The following is a 16441-nucleotide window of genomic DNA, read 5'->3' on the forward strand; positions in this document are numbered from 1 at the left end:
CTAAATGGTACTCAATTTGTTATTGGAATATGTATTTTTGGAGTTAAGGTGTGTTTTGGTGTGTAACGTTGGTATATGGCCGTGTTTTAAGATACACTTACCATAAATTTACGAAAAGTACTAAATCGGTTCAAATTTTTTATCGGGAGTAGTAAAAGAGCTGGAATTCTAGCATTTGTTCTTAGAGTCACTGTTGGTATGAGGGGTTAAGATATGGAGATGGCATACTATGAAAAGTACTAAATGGTACAATTTGTTTTATTAGTAGATCTTCGACGGGCCCGTCAATATATATTTATAAAGATCTACTTATTAAGCATTGAAATTGGTCAACAATCAAATATTGTACAATTTGTTATTGTGTAAAGGGTTTAGCAGGAATTTTGAAATCTTAGGAGAAGGTTTCGGATATTCGTACTTATGTATTTATATGTTATCCCTGGCCAACTTTTACCTGTGCTTTTAGGTCTCCCACTTCGTCGCTCTATAGGGCAATAAATTGGCTGCGGCAAGGGCAAGACTTCGAGTTTGTTTTTCTGGGCTTCCTTTTGTTTAAATAAAACCGCACTGTTTATTTAACTGCGATTTGTCACTGATAAGTCTCCCACTTCGTCATTCTATAGGGCAAAAAATTGGCTGCGGCAAGGGCAAGGCTTCGAATTTGTCTTTCTGGGTTTCCATTTGTTTAAATAAAACCGCACAGTTTATTTAACTAAAATAATGTTATTTTTATTTCAACACCTTTTTTGTACTAATTCTATGGCTGCGATTTTTAACAAAGATATGAGAGCTCTATGCTCTTTGCCGGTCAAACTATGTATGTTTCACAAATTCAAGAGAGTGTATTTCTTTTCTTTTTCCTAAATTCTAGGTTTCGTTGATATTCACAGTGGTGTGACTACATGAGAGGTATAAAGAGAATAAAATGAATGTGGCATTGCCAGTAATAAAGAGGAGAGGAAAGACGTATATGGGAATTGCCATTCTGGGGGCACCATCAGTGATGCCCATGTAGTGCTTTTCCCATGTACATCCTCCTCCCTTGTGATTAGGTCCCAACTAAATGATATTTCAATCAAAATAAATGTACTTCAATAGAGACATTCCAATATTATATACGAGAGGATATATGAAAAAACTGAGAAGTAATTCTGAAGATGTGTATGTACGTTCATTAAGTTTTAACAATAAACAAAACAACAATAGGAACAAAAATAATAACTAGCTTCACGGTCTTCAGTCTTCACGAACGTTCGTCTCCAGTCTTGAGCTAGGACGTGTTCATATAGTGTTCATATTTTTCGAGCCACATCACCAAAAAAGTTCCATCCGAAGATGGTGTTCTGTGCATACGGCATGCCGGGTTCGCAGATGGGCAGGCCTAGGAAGATTCCGTTTATTGCTGGCTTACCCAAAACCACATTGTATCTTCCTGAGGTTTCGAACCGGGGATCCGCTATCGCCTTTTTCGGGTAGGCCTTGCTAACAAATTTCAGGTCGACGGGGTATTCAGTTGTGACTTGATCCGCTTGGATACATCGTGTAGTTTTCAGGTGTCCCCATTTCAAAAGAATTGTTCTCCACCAATGGGTCGATGAGGATTCGGACATTCATTGGGGTTTCCATCTGTCCTGGAATGTGGAGCCTGACCTCGGCCGTCATTTGTAGCCAAACCTCTCTGGATTCATCCAGAGGATGCAGTAGCGAATGGTGAGCAAAATTGCATACCCGGCCCCCTTCGTTCCACGGGCAGGTGGTTACTCGATGGTCCATGCCTATGCAGTTGAGGCAACATTGGTGTTTGCGTATGATAGCCTACTTCTTATGTGGTGCCGCCTGGAGAAATGTGCGACAGTGTCGGAACGATTGTCGTGTGCGGCACAAAGGCCACTTGAAGGTATCGTTATAGCTCATCTGCAAGAAAGAGTAAGGAATAATTAGGTGATCACATGGTGAGAAGATATAATAAGACATCGACGTGAGCTGGCCTGTAGAGCGAGAATTATTCGGTGCGAGGAAGAAGAACTAATTTATGCACCGGACGAGTAATCACGCCATTTAGGGTTTTTATATCCACAACTCGAACCCTGCGGCCCTGACCTAAGTGCAACTTTACCACACGACCCAAGCGCCAGTCGTTAGGAGCAAGTGAGTCACTAGGTAGTACCACAATGTCATCGAGCCGAAGATCACCCTGAGCCAATTTCCACTTGGTGCGCTTGTGAAGTTCCTTCAGATATTCAGACTTCCATCGTCTGCAGAACTCCTGGGCAATCAAGTTCAATCGTCGCAAGCGGTTTAACAGAGCGATTTTACTCTCGATTTCGTCCAGTTCGGCCGGGGACAGCAGGGATCCTCCAACAAGGAAATATCCGGGAGTAAGGGCACCAAGATCATCTATGTCGTCGGACAAAGGGGTAAGAGGCCTACAGTTCAAACATGCTTCTATACGGGCCAAAATGGCCCGTGCGATTTTCTTCAGATGCGTCTTGCAGCTTTTGACGCCGGTTTCCCACAGCCCTACCATGTGAGGTGCTGCGGCGGGTATAAAGTGCCATTCTAACTTTTGAAACCCATATCAATTAAGAGAATCGTTCTTCGTTTCTGAGATAACTCTAATCAGATTCGAGCGAAGTTCGCGGTCAGCACCCACAAAGCTTTTCCCGTTATCCGAATAAATATGAAGGGGACAACCTCGCCTGGCGACAAAGCGAGACAGTTCGGCTATGAAGGCAGGGGTGGAGAGATCGCTCACTGGCTCCAGGTGTATGGCCTTGGTGGCGAAGCAAACGAACAGACATATGTACCCCTTGGAAACCCGACAGCCTCTACCATTAAAGTTTTTTATATCAACTGGGCCAGCGAAATCGACCCAGGAGGTAGAAAATGGGCGGGCCAAGGTAGTCCGCTCGGGAGGAAGCGCCGCCATCAGCTGCGTTTGCCATTTCTTTTGAGCCAGAACACTCTTTGCATAATTTCGATAGTGTTTGTGGAGTTTTTTCAATGCGTTCAAATTCTGAAATTTGGTATGAGGGTTGCTGAGGGCTCAAATGGTATTGGAAATAGCTACTATAAGGTTGTGGAAAGTACTAAATGGTTCTAAAATTGGTCTTGGGGTTTTTTTTGTTGCAATAATGTTTTACCTTCTGAAGATAGAAAGACCCTATTAAAACTGTCTCAAAAAAATGGGGATCTCTGTTGATGTGAAAGGGCGATTTTTCTGACTATCAGTACTTAAATAAAAATAAATATTTATTAAAATTGGTATTTGTACAACAAAATTTTCAGTGTTCACCATTACATATTTTTTATTTGTTGTTTATATCCTTTCCGAAGTAGCGGAAAGCTCTCATGGCATGAAGGATGCATGATTGCTACACACAAAATCGTTAAACTTTGTTCTGTAGCAGGACATAGTAATATATTGGGAGGCAAATTAGCTGATCAACTAGCAAGGTTGGCTCTCAGTCGAACATCCAAGGCATTTTGGCCTGCGATCTCCCAGTTCCCTTTTCTCTCACGTTAAGTTAGGTATGAAAATCATTGTGGGACTTATAACGGGTGAGTACATACCTGAATCTCTACCGTCTGGTTTTGGGGGATTTAATGAGTTATGCCATTCCGTTCTCGGAAATGTGCTGCATGAGCAAATTAATAACGAAAATGTAAATTTTGTGTTCAATATTTATTCTTTTAACATCTTTCATCTAAAACTAAATTTCATGTTACTTTCATGCATCAACTCGACAAAAGAACATAACAAATTTATTAAAAAAAAAAAATATTTGGGTGTTTTGTTGGCAAATTTGATGTACATATTTTCTTGATATATATTGTAAATACATATTTCATTTATTCGGCGCCTTATATTGAAATTTGATGGAGAATATTTTTGCCTTTAACGTCTTATATCTAGAATGAAGTTGTGTGGGACAAAACTTAATAAACTCAGATAAAGTACAACATTAACCCTAAAACGTAATTTTACTTTTGGCAGATTCCTGGCGTTTAGGTACGATCTAGAGTTTTGGTGTATTCGGGGACCTATAGTAAAATTTTATGGCAAATAATTTGGTAGAACATTTTGATCTGATACGATTACATCTTAAAGGAGTTTTTAAGCGTTTTTCAAAAAAGAGACCAAAAAGGCCCGTTTAGTGACTCGCAAGAGGGTTAATTTTTTTCATAAAAAGATACCCCGCATTGTTGTCAGTAATATTGCCAAAGACACTTTATACCTAAAATGCAAGAATTCCAAGGAATCTGATGTCGAATATTTCAAAACCTGTATAAATGGGCGGAACTTGCCAAGCCTATTTAGGTTACTACCCGACGTAAATTTTCAAAACGCCGATACACGTGTCTTCTTTTTTCGGTCCACTTTCATAATCTGTGCGGGGTTTCTTGTAATTTTAAAAAAAGTGATATTATCCCATCATCGTTCGCACGTGTAGGCTTCTATCCTGACGTTGCTCAATTCATATGAAAATGTCAAATGAAAACTTTTATAAAGCGAAAAAAATGTCAAATGAAAAATGTTATAAAGAAAATATTTTTTATTTCACATTTTCATAAAACAAGAATCCAGGGCCAGCTATCTAAAATTTTACAACATTTCGACTACAATCCCGCCGTCTATTTGTTCCATATCATTAGGATAATATGAATCACTGATAAGAGGGAAGTCCTTCTCTCTCTTGTCCCTTCACGGATATTTGAGGGAACATATGTCCACTTTATATGCTAAATATTTGTCGATAATCTAATGGGATTCTGAGGAAACTTTTCAAATATCAGAGAAAGCTAATAGAATGTATCTAAGTGAAATGCACATTTAAGCAATCTATGTAAGACTTTGAATTGGAAGAAATACTTAAATCGTGACCTAAAAATTTGTTAAACTATGTTGGACGATATTTTACATAATAAAATCTAAGCACTGTGATCATCATGTAAGTATGTACGAGCTTATAAAACCGCCTGTTGCAAAACAAGCCATGTTTAGAATTTACTTTCATACAACATGTTGCAGCAATGGGATTGACACTTTGTTCGTACATGCGTTTTTTTGTTTGTTCTCTCCTACTTCTTTTCCTACAGTTAGTCTCAGTCAGCCGTCTTTACCATATTTTTAATGGTTTTGTTGTTTTTTATTTGAAGTTGATGATGGCAATGATGATGGAGGTTTTTATGCAACGTTGATTGCATACCTTTGGGGATTTCTCACATTTATATCGGTTTTTTATTTGTATCTATTTTATCCACTTATTATCAGACTCTGGCTTTCACAGTCGCTTCAATTGACAATCTGTTTAGTCACATCGTTTAGAAACGAACATCATTTAAAAGTTGAATATTGAAATAGTTTAACTCAATTTGTGATAACACCAACAATTTTTTGCTTGATTGCCAAGGGTATAATTGTAAGAACTAGGGCTAACAGTTCTCGAATGAGTGTATTCCGCATGTCAAGGATACGCAATATGAAATATTCTGCTGTCTTGCAAAGTGCGATTAGAACAATCAGAGGTGTAAATCTTTTACTGTCTGTGATGTTTGGTAATTGAATGCTTCGTGCAGATTCGTGGCAAACGGTCCGTTTTATAGGACCGCCACCAGTTTCAGTTTTTTTTAGTTTTGTCTATATATTCGGACAAGAGCGGATGTCCATTGGCATTAATGGTTCCAAGTGATTAAAAGCTTCTCCATGAGAAAGTGTCGACTTACGCTTACGTGGTGGTATAGCCCCCATATAACGGTACCATCCGATTTCAGGTATTTTAAAGTTATCCGCTGACCGACTTAGGTTAAATTAGGTATTTGGGGTTCGAAGTAGTCAGTGGGTGACGTAGGGGATGGAAGATACCAAGGAACGGTCCTGACCGGCTTTGATATGGCAAAGCCCAGGATTTATCTTGGTCCCTCTTTCATCTCTAGTGGACACTGACCTTCCCGTGGTGTCACCTGGGGAACTGCCTTTAACACCCGTTAAAGGTAGTGAGCTAACATGTGCCGCGCGTTCACCCATAAGAACGTTAAAAACTTGGGTTTGGGCGTCGGGTTAGTAACCCTCCCCTAGAAAAAACAGCCTACTATGAAAAAACGAAAGAAAAGAAAAACAAACCCCTCTAAAGTTTACGAACGCCGCAAACGTTTTGAGGACCATGATCTGTGAATCTGCACCTGGAATATTTGCACTCTTTAAAGAGAAGGTGCAGTTTACGCATTGGCAGATGTACTTGAAAAGTACAAGACCGACATTACTGCCATACAGGAAATACGATGGAAAGGCGTCACAACAACACCAAAAGGTGACGCACTGCCATGACACAAAGCATGAGTTTGGTTGCGGATTTGTAGTTGGTCGGAGGTTAAATTATCTGCTCTTCAGCTTCACCCCACTGAATGATAGACTCGCTGCTATTCGATTAAAAGCAAAATTCTTTAACATCACCTTTATTTGCGCTTATGCTCCCACTGAAGACAAGGACGAACAGACCAAAGATATATTTTACGAGCGCTTAGAAGAAACTTATGACCATTGCCTGCCCATGACATTAAAACTATACTAGGCGATTTTAATGCCAAAATTGGAAAGGAGAATATCTTTGGCCCAACAGTCGGGAAATTCAGTCTCCACAGTGAAACATCTGACAATGGTACGAGGCTGATAGGCTTTGCAGCTGCAAAAAACATGGTGGTTAGCAGTACCAGATTTAAGCATCTCGATATTCATAAGGGCACCTGGCTGTCGCCAGATCAAAGAACAAGAAATCAAATTGATCACGTTGTGATAGATGGAAGACATGCATCAAGCGTGTTGGATGTACGATCGTTCCGAGGTGCAAACATAGACTCGGATCACTACCTTGTTGGAGCAAAGGTACGTACCAGATTAAACGTAGCAAACGAAGTGCGAACAGACACAACATGAAGGTTGGACATCGGTAAGCTGCAATCACAACAGATAGCCACAGCATATTCCACTCAACTAGCCCAATTGCTTAATCAAAGCACTCCTCGTCCCGATAACATATTAGGACAATTGCAAAACATTGTCCACTCCATGCAAACAGCCACAAAATCCTTTCTTGGATACCAGAGAGCTCAATCAAGGAATCCATGGTATGATCAGGAGTGTCGTGAGAAAAATGCGGCATATAGGGCTACTTTACAATCAGTAGCTAAGCGTAGCGCACGAGGGAGGTATCGGGAGATAAGGAGAGAGGAGAAACGTCTTTTCCGCAGGAAAAAGAGAGAGATGGGAAAAAGAGGAAGCGGGAGCGTGAACAAATCGAGATGTACAGGAGACAGAATGAAGTCCGAAAATTCTACCAAAGAGTAAAACATCAAACTGATGGCTTTGGAACTGGCATATCCTCCTGTAGGGACCAGCAAGATAATCTGGTAACTGATACAGATAGTGTGCTAAGGAAATGGAAAGAGAATTGTTCCAATAGTAGCGAAGTCGATGAATAAACCACAGATCCAATCTCAGAAGATGGTATTGAATGTATACCACCCGGCCAAGATGAGGTAAAAACAGCAATAAACCAGCCGAGCTGTTCAAAACCAGCGGCGACACGCTGATAAGGTGTATTCATCAGCTAGTTAGCACCATCTGGCAGGAAGAACGCGTACCCGACGATTGGAACCTGAGCATTCTGTGTCCAGTCCATAATTAAGGAGATAAGACTTTATGCTCCAAGTATAGGGACATAAGTCTTCTCCCTACCGCCTACAAGATAGTGTCAGGGATATTGTGCGACGACTAAAGCCCATGGTCAACGAAATAATTGGACCATACCAATGCGGCTTTAGACTTGGCAAGTCCACCATTGACCAGATATTTACCCTGCGGCAAATCCTGGAGAAGACCCAAGTGATGCAGATCGACACCTACCACCTTTTTGTCGATTATAAAGCAGCCTTCGACAGCCCGCTACGTTCAAAGGTATTCCAAGCCATGTCTGAATTTGGTATCCCCGTAAAGCTCACTCGGCTTTTTAAAATGACTCCAACTGACACAAGATCCTCAGTTAAAATAGGAAATAACCTCTCCGAAAAGTTTTGTACCAAAAGAGGTTTCAGGCAAGGAGACAGCCTGTCGTGTGATCTTTTCAACATCCTTTTCAATATCCCTGACACTACCTTGTAGGCGTAGGGAGAAGACGTATGCCGCTATAGTTGGAGCATAAAGTCTTATCTCCTTCCTTATGTACGGGACACATGATGCTCAGGTTCCAATCGTCGGGTACGCTGAACTAGCTGGTGCATACACCATATCAGCGTGTCGCCTCCGGTCTTAAATAGTACGGCTGGTAGGCCATCACCTCCTTCTGCCTTATTATTCTTCAGCCGGTTTATTGCTGTCTTTACCTCATCTTGGCCGGGTGGTATACATTCAATACCATCTTCTCGGATTGGATCTGTGGTATCTTCGTCGACTTCGTTACTATTGGATACCAACAGTTTTGGAAAAATGTTCTTTCCATATCCTTAGCAAACTATCTGTATGACCTACCAGATTACCTTGCTGGTCTCTACAGGAGGATGTACCAGTTCCAAAGCCATCCGTTTGATGTTTCACTCTTTGGTAGAATTTTCGGACTTCATTCTGTCTCCTGTACATCTCGATTTGTTCACACTCCCGCTTTTCCATCTATCTCTTTTTCCTGCGGAAAAGACGATTCTCCTCTCTCATTTTCTCCCGATACCTCTCTCGAGCGCTACGCGTTGCTACTGATTGTAAAGTAGCACTATATGCCGCATTTTTCTCTTCGGTAGCAGCACGACACTGCTGGTCATACAATGGATTCCTTGGTGGAGGTCTCTGCTATCCAAGTACTGATTTTGCAGGTGTTTGCATGGAGTGGGCAATGTTTTGCCATTGTCCTGATACGTTATCGGGACGAGGAGTGCTCCGATTTAGCAGATGGGCCACTTGAGTGAAATATGCTGTGACTATCTGTTGTGATTGCAGCTAACCGATGTACAACTTCCGTGTTGTGTCTGTTCGCACTTTGTTTGCTACGTTTTATCTGGTACGTACCTTTGCTCCAACAAGGTAGTCGGAGTCTATGCTTGCACCTCGGAACGATCGTACATCCAACACGCTTGATGCATGTCTTCCATCTATCCGTGATCAATTTGATTTCTTGTTCATTGATCTGCCGACAGGCAGGTACCCTTATGAATATCGAGATGCTTAAATCAGGTACTGCTAACTACCATGTTTCTTGCAGCTGCAAAGTCTATCAGCCTCATACCATTGTCAGATGTTTCACTGTGGAGACTGAATTTCCCGACTGTTGGGCCAAAGATATTCTCCTTCCCAATTTTGGCATTAAAATCGCCTAGTATTATTTTAATGTCATGGGCAGGGTCAACGGTCATAAGTTTCTTCTAAGCGCTCGTAAAATATATCTTTGGTCTGTTCGTCCTTGTCTTCAGTTGGAGCATGAGCGCAAATGAAGCGCCACGGGGAGGTCAGTGTCCACTTGAGATGAAAGAGGGACCAAGATAAATCCTGGGCTTTGCCATCTTCCATCCCCTACGTCACCCAGTTACCTTCTCAGAGGGAGTGAAATACAGCAGAAGTTAGAAGTTAAACAGTTCTGGAGATATTACCCACCCTTGGGGAGCACCCCGTTTGAATTTCTTGTTCCTGAGTTCCACATACATATATAATTGATTATTAAATTTTAGCCGGAGGGTAATCTGCTCAATGTCCTCAAACAGCGTAGAGTGCTTGACAGTATCAAAGACTATTGATAGCACTGTGCAACAAAATGGAGCTCAAAGTCTGGGGGGTGGAAAATTCCTATTGGAGATGAAAGCCCTTGGTGAGTATATACAGAACCCCGAAGGACAGATTCGCCGTGAGTCGAACTTTCGCGATATGGCGTGATGAATATTTGGCTGGAGACCCTAAAAGCCATCTGGAATCAGCGTTATATCTTTGTTGGCTGTTGTTTAAGCTTATATTTAAGATGTCCCCGTAGCACCGCTGAAAACGTCTAATGCATATTAGTCATATCTGTTTGACAATTTTAATAGCTTTCTAATGATATGCATATACGGTTATTCGGTTCATAAAAACCGGATAAAAATTCGGTTTTAATATCAGAATAACCGGTCCCATAATTCGGATATCCGGATATTTATTCCCAAAAATAATGAAATTAACGTGCTTAGCAATACAAGATACAACTGTTTTAAAGACTCCGAGAATTCTAGATCATCAATAGGTTAACAATAATGTATTGAAATAAATAGATATAGGGCTGTCTGAGCAAGATTCGGGTAAAAGTGAAAAACGACCGCTTAAAAATGATTTTATCGATTTTATGTCTTTGGGAACCGTACCTAAAATCTTCCGAGCGACATTTTTGTAGAATATTCCGAAGCTGAAAAATGTCATCTTGTGCCACTTTTATTGCGGTTCTTGAAATAAAGGACGAAAAGGACATTGAAGGAAGCATGTTAGAAGGTCGAAATGTTCTACGAAAAAAATCCTCATTTGATTTGACTGAAGACATGTCATCTTAAATATAAGCTTAAACAACAGCGAACAAAGATATAACGCTGATTCCAGATGGCTTTTAGGGTCTCCAGCAAAATATTCATCACGCCATATCGCGAAAGTTCGACTCACGGCGAATCTGTCCTTCGGGGTTCTGTATATACTCACAAAGGGCTTTCATCTCCAATAGGAATTTTTCACCCCCCAAAATTTCGGTTCACAGTGTAGGTAGAGCGCCATTACCACTATTAAGTCATCTTCTAATATGTGCGGAGATGGCGTGCAACGTTGGGGGATAGTATAGCCTGAAGAGTCTTTGCTGCGTTTAGCTGTAACTCAGGGTGAGCTCGATATAATGTTGATTAAAAAAAAACTTGCGCACCTCTTCGCCAAACGTGGCGGAGGTCCTATATTCCTTCTTAATAGGGTTCGAAGGTTATTTAACCGTTACCCATAATGCACTTTTTCGGCATTCAATGTTCCAACTTTCTAGATGAAGTAATTTGTTCATTTGCATGCTCACCGACCAACCTGTTAACTTCCAGTGCCAGCTCCCTGAGCCTGAGATATCTAGGGTCGGCTCGACGAAGCTCATCACGCTCATTTACTAATTCCGTGGTCTCTGCAGGAAAGGTGGCCTCATTTCTTGTATTCGACCAGCAGGTATATGATGATGTCTCGGAAAATACTCTCTGTTACCCGAACATCAAAAGGGCTGTACAGATCACTGAAGTGGTGATGGATGAACTGTCAATTAACTTTCCCATAACTGATGGAAGTGCGGCGTTCTGAAGTGATGAAATTGGGCAGTCTGTTGATTTGGAAATCACAAGAAGATGGTCTGTCGAAAGAGGAACCACGTTTTGCCATGTGACTTTATTTATCGGACCTGGTGACACGATGGTTATATCTGGCGAAGTGTAATGAAATCGGGCGGACTGTTGATGGAGTCAATTATGCGCAGATGGTCTCATCAAAGAGACAATTATGAGGAGATGATCTGATCCAAAAGACCACGGGTTGCCAGGTGACGTCATTTGTCAGACCAGGTGTCACGATGATTATATCTGGCGAAGTGTGACACTCTCGGTTTATTCTGACAGGGTAATCCCTCTGGTCATTGCCGGGGATCAAATACCATAACTCATTAAGAACATTAAAGTCCCCCAAGACCAGACGTTTATGACCTTCCAGAATTCAGCGGGAGGTTTAGATTGAGCAACTCTACCTCAGCAGTTCCACACCTGACCTCATTAGGGCCAGGCTCAAGCTAGATAGGTATGTATTGATCAAACTGCAATAGGAAAGCTAATCATTCATTTTCGATTCTGGTGCGATTTCTCCTCAGTACGTCGCAACCACCACAACGCTGTAAGCTGCAGTTGTTGTTGAGCTTGGTTTCCTACGCCGCGACCTCAATATTCCTCGGACTCATAAAATCCATTTTTTCTCGATTCACCTCAGAGTCCTTTGCAATTAAATTGCAAAAAGATGCATTTTCAGGGATTGAAACAACAACGACTGGTGTTAAGTGCAGTGTCTGCGTGAGCTGTTGGGCGTATTCTGATGACGACGGCTCACTGACGTATGTGTTTACGCAGCACGCAGCAACAAAGTTCCTGTAGCCTACATGAACGAGTAGAGATACCCCTGAGTTGCACTCCATGCATCTATTACACCTCACCGAAGTTTGAGGTGAATGCGAATGTGACAAATCCATATTGGTCCAGAAACGAACAAAAAACCCTGAGCCGGTATGCTCCTCCCAACACAGAAAGGGATACAAATACAAATATGTGTACACTGAGGTGGCAACCCCTAGCCTGAACACTGGTGTTGAGTGCTTCCGGGCCAATCCGGTATCGAGGAACCCGTCGACGTGGGATTGTCAATGATTCGTTGTTCGGTTTTACAGCAGACTGGAAATTCCATGGTACGGTGCTCGGATGTAGGCCGTGATTTCGTCAATTCTGTTCAAATGTAGGCGAATTGAATGTTCGGGCCCGATTTTCAAAAATTGTTGTTGAATTCCGTAGCCCCCACACAAAATTTCGGAAAAATGCAGTTTAAGGCCTGCTTTCGAATACATATTTCCTGAGAAAATAGCCCGCAAGCTGTAAAAATCCCTATGGCACTATGCGTATTATAACTCTCGACCGGATCAGGCGATTCCGACCAAAATTTGGGCTTCGTAATATTTAGTCCAACTAAGTTTAAGTTTGAAGATTGGCACTGTCCGTGCAAACCTTCTGGTACCTCCCCCCAAACACAAAAGTTAAAAAATGTCACTAAAATATTAGGCGCTATATCTGCTGAGAGAAGCAACAGTCCAAACCTTCGATCTCCTAATATTTTGTCCAAATCCAGTTTTACTTCAGAAATCGGTCTTTTCCTTAGGGTACCTTCCCACAAAACATTTTTGTTTAAGCGCAGTTTAGGATTTGGTCGAAGAATCTTTGGACAATTATACCGATGCTATTCCTTGTGGTCCTGTTTAAGCGATTTTATGTTTTTCGTGGGCAAGTCCAAGCTTCCTGACATCGTAACCCAAAACCTTTAACTTATACGGTGACCAACTGAAATGACTGGTGGGCACAAAATCTATTGAAGGGAATGAATCCCAAAATAAGATCCACTTGCAAAATGGACTTTGTTGGTCCATTCCATCAAGTTGATCCTCTGCAACACATATGAGCTTCAAACCAAACATATTTTTGTCTGCAAATTTCAAAAAGTCAATAGATGTACGTTTCAATTCAAACAGGCTGAGGGTATATATCTGATACTGACTGATACTTTTTACTTCTTTTATTTTGTGACGGTCCCCTTCAACCCCATATGATTTCATTCATTATCAGCTTAGTTGGTGTCTATTAACTAACTATACATCATTTCTTCATTTAGCAAAAAATTGCAGCAAGATATCCCTTTATTGCTTAGATGCTCTACACCACTTTCTCCATGTTTTATTAACGTGGCGGGTTGGATGATGTACAACATGGCCAAAGACAACGACAACCATTCCCAACCGCAATAGTCATAGTTTTCTAGTTTCAATTTATGTTGCAAAAGTAACTCTTCTCTCAGTATGCAAATGCTGGAAGGTATGCCATGGCAATGACTATGGGAGGAGTATCCCATTGTGCCCAGCTGCCAACCTTTGAATGTGTGAGTCAGTGTGTGTGAGAGTGGTGCGTGCTTGTGGTGAAAAGTCAAATTTTGTAGAAGGTAATAAATCAAATTGCAATTACACCAAATTAGGCATGTACGACGTACTTTTCATTTGAATCTGTTACATAGCTACAGCCAGACCGACTCAGCTAGTGTTCAGCGTTTGCATTTAGACTATGGAAACGCCACAGTTGTTCATTCTCGGCTGATGTAGTGAAGTATTGTGTTGTTGAGCAACAAGAGCAGCAGTAGTATAATATGCTGTGGTTTGGTCCTTTTGTCTTTTTGCTCGCTTACCATTTTCAGCCAGCCATCTTTCATATTTCGTGCAGAGACACACACAAAAAAGCCTTCCTAACCCTTTTTTGTAGTGCAACAAACATTCCAACTGTGTGTGTGTGTGTGGCAAGATGAACTTACGGCCGTATTTAGTGCCTGGTGCGAATGAACCGGAGTAAGGAGGAACTAAAAGCCAAAACATATGTGCTGTGTTTAAGAATTTTTAATTAGAAATCTCTATTTGAAGACTGTGTATTGTTGCGGCTGGTGTCACCAAAACAAAAACCATTGTCACGGAAGGGGAGTGTTTCTAACGAAGGGTTATATTAACATTTTCTCTTATTCCCAGGTGTTTAGCATTTAAAAGGATTTAAAAGATTTCAAGAAAAGGCAATCATTTTAATGCCTCGCTAGGTGGTTGGTAAAAAAATTGCGTGGTGTTTTATATTTTTATTTTGTTTAATAAAAATATTAAGACATCATTGTAGTATGGAATATATTTTAACATGGGTTGAATTGCATATATAGATATACCTACAAGATTGTCGAAATGGGTCCATAGTTACTCAGATTGATTTGTCAGAAACTGTGAGTTATATTGCATATTCGTACATACCTACAGTTAGGCAACAAATGTATTGCAAAAACCAAGATTGTAGAAAATTTCACATTTCACATTGTCCGTTTATGGCAAGAAATTATGTAAAAACAAGTGAGCTAAGGCTATAGTCGGGTCGGGGCCGACTATGTGATGCCCTACACCACTACCCCTGTGCATAAGCTTATGAGTGGTAAAATTCAAAATATTTAAATTGGGATAATTTAGCGCCTTTGCTCTTCATTAATACAGGTCAATTTTGTTGAAACTCATTTAAGTGCATCATCAGTAGAACTCAAATAAAAAAAATGGGAAAGTGGAATGTACGCCAGCCATCAATAGGCTTCTTTCTCTGTGAGACCTCCATAAACCCCCAAAATTTCGTGAGGATCCGATCAAAATTGCGACCTGTAGGCCTATTCTGTAACTTTTATCGATTTAAAAGTTGTTAAAAATTCTTTTGTTATTGTAATAAAAACAAAACAAACAAATGAAATTGTTGTAAAATAAACAATGAGTAAAGTTGTTAAAAAGTTACAGAATATGCCTACTGTAGTGTGATTGCACAAAAAATGGAAAAGGGATGCATTACCGACTATTGCGATATCCCTGTTGTTTGACAACCTACTTCACATCGTTGTAAAGGTGATATTTTCTACTTTCCTTGTCAGGTTTTTCTTTATATATATCCCTTGCAGAAGAGAGATATTCGCTTTGAAATAAAACGCTGGCCTATCACATTCAGATCCCTGAAAAATATCCGACCATTACCAAAATCAATAGGTTTTTTCCTCTGTGGGACCCGTATTAACACCTAAAATTTCGTGACTATCCAATCAAAATTGCAAAGTGTAGCGTCGCCAACCTACTTTACATCATTGTAAAGATGGGATTCTCTACTTTCGTAGTCAGACTTTGTTTTTGGAAGGCCCCAACAAAAGCTGTGATATTCGTCATTATTATTAAAATCGCAAAAATGAAAAGTTGGGTTCTATTAGCGGCTATTGTGATTGTTGTTTGACCACCTACGAACACCTATGTTACATCGTTGCAAAAATGATATTTTCAACTTTCATTAGCAGGTTTTGCTTTTGATATAGCCCATACAGAAGCGGAGATATTCGCTTTGAAATAAAAAGTTGACTTTTTCTCCAAATAAGTTTTTTGCCCATTCCGACCCCTGCATATTATCCGACCATCACCAAAATGTAGGCCAAAAATAGGCTTCTTTCCCTCCGGGACCATCATCAGCACCCAAAATTTGGTGACGATGGGATTAAAATTGCGACCTGTAGCGTGATTACAAAGTTAAGATGGACAGACGAACGGAGGGACACACATAGCCAACTCGACTCAGCTCGTCGAGACATTCATATGTATATGTATGTATTGGTCTACGACCATTATTTCGATGCCTTACAAACTTTTTGGCCAAACCCAACTTATAATACCCTACCCATATGGTGGTGTAGGGTATAAATATTTAAAAAGGTGTTATTTATTTTTATGAGAAAATGTATGCATAAATCGCTAACAGCATTCCATATACATTCGTGGATGTTTACAAATTTTCTAAATTTATTTTTATTTTCGCGAAAAATCAACAAATAATAAAACAATTAAGCCAAGGCTATAGTCGGACGGGCCGACCATGTGATACCCTACACCACTTTCCACACATCAAAATATTTTTATGGAACAAATAAACTTAATGTAAGAAATAACTTTGTGGATTCTGGCACCATATCACCCCAAGCTTAAATAATAATTTAATAATAATTGTTTCACAAACATCCCAGAAAGGACAAGGGAGACTTCTCTTATATCAATGAGTGAGTGTACCCCGATTCATATTCGCTCAATGATAT

The sequence above is a fragment of the Musca autumnalis genome, unplaced genomic scaffold (assembly GCF_047663935.1).
Source record: "Musca autumnalis isolate F117 unplaced genomic scaffold, ASM4766393v1 scaffold_1, whole genome shotgun sequence".
NCBI lineage: Eukaryota > Metazoa > Arthropoda > Insecta > Diptera > Muscidae > Musca > Musca autumnalis.